The sequence below is a fragment of the Chiloscyllium plagiosum genome, chromosome 19 (genome assembly GCF_004010195.1).
Source record: "Chiloscyllium plagiosum isolate BGI_BamShark_2017 chromosome 19, ASM401019v2, whole genome shotgun sequence".
NCBI lineage: Eukaryota > Metazoa > Chordata > Chondrichthyes > Orectolobiformes > Hemiscylliidae > Chiloscyllium > Chiloscyllium plagiosum.
In genome coordinates this window covers 27,700,410-27,705,806 of record NC_057728.1, presented here as the reverse complement: position 1 = coordinate 27,705,806, position 5,397 = coordinate 27,700,410, and the positions used below count along the sequence as shown (strand labels likewise).

The following is a 5,397-nucleotide window of genomic DNA, read 5'->3' as shown; positions in this document are numbered from 1 at the left end:
GCAAATGGCTGTATGCAGCACACAAACAAGGCAGGAGAGAGGGGGCAGCCCTGCCTGACTCCAGATCTGATTGGGAAGCTATCTGATTCCCACCCATTGATTGAGACTGCACTGACAATGTTGGTGTAGTGCAGTCTGATCCAATTGCAGATTCCCTCCCCAAAGCCCATTTTGGAGAGAACATCTCTCGTATACCTGTGTGATATCCTGTCAGAGGCTTTCTCCTGGTCCAGGCTGATCAGGCAGGTGTCCAACCCTCTGTCCTGCACGTAGGCGATCGTATCCCTGAGGAGTGCGAGACTCTCAGCGATCTTCCTGCCCGGTACAGCACAGGTTTGGTCAGGGTGAATCACCGATCTCAGAGCAGACCTGACCCGGTTGGCGATAACGTTTGACAAAATTTTATAATCCGCATTCAATAGTGAGATGGGTCTCCAATTTTTGAATTCCTCCCTCTCCCCCTTCCGCTTGTAGATGATGGTGATGATGCCTTTCCTCATGGATTCACTCATGGTACCTGCCCGAAGCATACTGACTGACACCTCCAGCCAATCAAGTCCCACAGAGCAGAATAGAGCTCAACTGGTAAGCCGTCACATCCGGGAGTTTTATTCTTTCCGAAGGACTCAAGGGCCTTGGTCAGCTCGTCCAGAGATAGTGGCTGGTCCAGTCTCTCCCGTGTTCTGTCGTCTAAGACCTCCGTGATAGAGGACAGGAACGGCTGGGAGGCCGTGCTGTCGATCGGCGTCAAGTCATACAGACTGGCATAGAAGGATTTACTGATCCTCATGACGTCAGCCTGAGATGATGTTATCAAGCCATCTTCTTCCTTCAGGCTGCTGAGCATGGAGCTCTCTTTGTGCACCTTCTGGATGAAGAAACGTGAGCACGTCTCCTCCTGCTCCACCGAGCGGATCCTGGATTGGAAGATTATCTTGGAGGCCTCTGAAGCAAAGAGCGAGGCTTGCTGGCCCTTCACCTCCTTGAGGTCCTCCGTGACATCCACCCCCATCGTCTGCAGCAGGAGCAGGTTCTGCATACTTTCCTGGAGCTGGGACAGTTTTCCCCACCTCTCTCTCACCTCCTGAATACCTTTGAGGATGAAGAACTTCTTGATGTTCCCTTTTACTGTTTCCCACCAGTTCGCTGGGGACTCAAAGAGGGGCTTCACGGTTCTCCAACCTGCATAGTCCCTCTTGAGCTCCTCAATGTTTCCCGGGGTCAACAGCTTTGTGTTCAGCTTCCACGTTCCCTTACCAGCCCGCTGCTTCTTCCTTAGGTGACAGTCGGCCAGCAGGAGGCAGTGGTCAGAGAAGAACACCGGCTTGACGTCGGTGGATCTGACCGAGAGCGTTCGGGGCAAGATGCCGCCAAAGTGTAGCGACGTTTGTTTCAGAGGCAGCAGTGTGATGAATGGGACTCGTGCCTGGTCACCAGGCCCTTGGCCCATTATGGCGCACTTTACAAGAAGGACTGTAAAGCTGGACACTTACTTTATTTCTCTATTTTTCTGCCTTTATATTCTTTGTTTTGATTTATTTTTCTGTGTTTTGAGATGGTGCCGGAGAGTGGCGACACGATACAACACTTTTTCACCGTATTTTGTAACAAGATACATGTGACAATAAATAAATCAAATCAATGAATTCATGAAAAAAATTGGCAAGAATAAGTTCAGAACCGTGCTGCTATCCATTATTCTACGCTTATTATTATCCTGCTCAAATTAAATCACAGTGTTTGATCCTGCAATTTAGGAGGAAATTTGAAACTAGACCACCATTGGTGAAGCTGACAGAATTCAGAGAACTGTTGCCTTCATAACCTGCCAATTTTATTCTCAATTGAGTGTTGAGTTACAAATTATATATTTTCCTGCAATTGTAATTCCTGAGTCGACTGTTTGGAGGGTAAAGGAGAGGTGAGGGAATGGAGGTTGAAACTGAGTAAATGGCAGATCAATTGTTCTGCTTTCACTCTATGTTAAACCATTCCAGTACTTACTTGCACTGCCTGGGGTGAAATATTTACATCTGCATCATAGAAGAGCATTGCTCAGTCAGAAAGATAAACCCACAACCTTATCAGCTCCAAACAAAATAAAATCAAATGTTATCCTTCAGATCACTTTGACTTAACCCAGTGTGTGTGACCTATTTCTCTCCATCTGCAGGATTTCTGTGGTTCACTGGGACCTCAGCTTAGAGCAAAAAGCTTGCTGTAATGAGTTGCTGATTCCAACTCATGAAAAACATAGTAAATGAGAAAAGGCAGTGATCTGAAAAACACTAAAAGCTTGAAAAGACAAGAACAGCAGACAACTAAAGGACAGAAGTCTTGGTTTTTAAGTTCATAAAAAATATTAATTTTAGCTTCCCTTCATTATTTAGACAGAATTTTAGATGTAAGGCAATTTTTATTTCAGCATTTCTAAGCTCTAGTCGTGTGTAATTCTGTAAATGATTCATGTTGATGCCTCACTACTAAAACCTGCCTGAAATGCTGATGCAAAAACTTATTGTTTTGAAGTCCTGTGTCATTAAATCTATGGGGATTTGATTTCCTCTGGCAGCAGATTAAACTGTATTTGAATGAAATTCCTTTTGTTCACTTTTAATGCAGTTGGCAACCTATTTAAATCCATCACATCTAAACATCACATCAATGGCTGGGTTAGCATCAAGCTTCAAGACCTTTCCTACAATTTCCTACAACTTTTAGACTCTTGGATCAGAAATATATCTAAGTCCTGATGAGAGTGAACTGTGGGAGGAAACATATCAGTTGCACAAAGGTTGAGAATATTATGAAATGTGTGTGCGTGGTCATCTATCCACTGCACTTTTTGCCTCTAAGTGACCTTACCAGAGGCCGATTGAGAGATGCATCAGCTATTAAGTATCCACTCAACAGCAATTTTAGATACTACCAGGATCTTACCAACATGCACCCCACACCCCTCACTAAAACTTGAAGCTTGAAAGAGGCTTGAAAGTGGCAGGCTGAGGAGCAGACAGGAGTGGGGTAAAGATGGAGTAAGAGTGCTCTTTTCAATTTTCCAGAGCCATAGCTCTGCTTAAAGGTCTTTAGCCAGTGTCCTTCTGGAGTGGCACTGTCCATTTCTCCCAATGAGTCTGCCTGCTGCCCAGAGCTTCAGATATTTATATTAGCCCTCCTGCCTATGCAGTGCACTTAATGTCCTTAATTGGATGGCATTCCCAATGGCAGTTAACATGCTGCCTCCAGGCTGGTTACACAAGCCACCAGACCACATAAACTACAGAACTACAAACTGGTGTTGTTGTTGCCATAACTATCTGAAAATGAATAGAGAAACAAAACAATGACCATCTTTTTCCATTATGATAGATGAAAAAAGGCAAATCAAGCACTGTAATTACAGTTAACATTAATCTGTGTATTCTGTAAATATCCTTACAGATGTTAAAAAATTATTTTCATTTTAGCTCCTTATAACTAATGACACATGCATTCTACGAACTTGAGATATATTCTAACCAAAGTTGAAAAGGTGTTGAACAGCCTGCTAATCAATTCTTTCTTTAATATCTCTACTATGTGAATTTAAATGTAGTTCTCTAAGTTCTGTGCAAAAGACTGGAAGAAAGCAGTTACAGCAAGCTTAAACCACAGTTTCAACTTTCAATAATTGATGCCAAAAATGTCACTGTTTCAGCAGTAAACCAGGATAAGAATGCTCATGAGTTTGCATACTTTGAGTTCTGATCTTACACATGTTTATCTGAGAAGACAGGAAAAAAGGTAGATTGGTCATTCTTATTTATTGGTAATTGTGGCACAAACAAGGAGTTATGGCACAAGATGGAGGTAAACAGATTAAATCGAAGTGGACAAATAAGTCTCTATCCCTGAAACTCTCCAAAGATGTTGCTGTGTTAAAAATAGAAGCAGGCTTGCTTTTCTTTTCCTGTCTTTGATAATGCAGACTGGCATCTCTATTTGAAACGAAGTCACAATCTCCTGGAGGCAACAGCACCTTTGAACAGCCACTGCTAATCCAGAACATATTATTGTGCTTTGGTGAGTTTTAGTAACCTTTAAACTGAGAGGATTGACTAAATCAAAGTTGACATTTCTTCAACTTGTTCATTAATCAGTATTAACTGTGGCAAACAGATTATTAAGGACTTAGTTAGGCCCCAAACTACTCAGATGACAATGATAAACAGTCCTCTTTGCCTATTTTATGATTTAAAATTTGATTAGAATGAATCATTAATTTTTAAACTTTTGGCTTTGAAATTCTGTGGTGGCTGTGCCAGTCTTCAACTGTAACTCTGGTGACAGACTCAAAGGAATCCTCCTTTGATTAGTTAAATGAGTCCTTCCATTCAGACTTGAATGTGTTGTCGTAATGCCAGGAACAAAAGTCATTATCCCGGCCACGCACAAAGATCATATTCGTGGTTTCTTCACATTTAATGTGCTCACGCTTGGCTTCTCTCAGTGTATTTATGCTGTTTGTTCATGAACTCTTTCCAAAAAGATCCTGACTGTCTTTCTACTAGAGTCAGAACCTTCTCCTTTGAAATCCAGTCATGTCTGTAGATATGCCCTTCATACAAATCTCCAGATTATGATATAATGCCTGCTTCTCTCATCCTAAAGAACAGTCCACATCCTCACTATTTAACCATAAATTTCCCGCTCCTCATTGTTCTAACCACATTATGATTCTTTACCCCTCTTCCAGCTTAATGAGGACCATGATGAGAGAAACCTAAAATGGCTGGCACGGAGAATGATTTGAGAATAGTACAAAAAGGCAGGTTCTATCAGAGAATCAGACTGAGATACCTATCAGGCAGAAGTGGGAACAGCAGATGCTGGAAATTAGTCAAGATTAGAGTGGTGCTGGAAAAGCACAGCAGGTCAGGCAGCTTCCAAGGAGCAGGAAAATCTACCTACTACTTAGCCACTGAGTATGTCCAGCAACTATGAAAGGAGGGTGGGTCAGGATGAGTGACCTCGGATCAGGTATACTGGGGGAGAGTCAGGTACAGTGTAGGATACAATCTGTATCAGTTTCAGGTTGAGGCAGGAGGGGGTGCCGTTCAGTCAGGTGGAGGGAGGCATTGGATCAGGATTAGGGGGTGTCAAGGTCAGGTTTGGGGAAATGACAGGTTGGATCAGGCTGTTTTTCATTTCGGGAACTCCATTAGGTCCTCCATGTGCAGGGGCTGTTAGGTAGAATGTCAGGTTTTATTGGAGGGGTGGAGTGGTTGTCGGGTCAGGCGTGTGTCAGGTTTTATTGGGGGCATGTTGGGTCGGGGTGTCTGTCAGGTTTTATTGGGGGGGTGATGTCAGGTTGGGGGGGTAGCTGTATCAGGTTTTATCTGATGGGGAATGTTGTGT

General features: G+C 43.1%; 1 protein-coding gene across 1 annotated transcript in view; it reads right to left on the bottom strand.

Moving 5' to 3' along the window:
- Positions 1-5,397, bottom strand: part of LOC122559430 (IQ motif and SEC7 domain-containing protein 3-like) — a 386,113-nt gene that overhangs the window by 100,806 nt on the left and 279,910 nt on the right. The gene's annotated exons all lie outside the window — the stretch shown is intronic.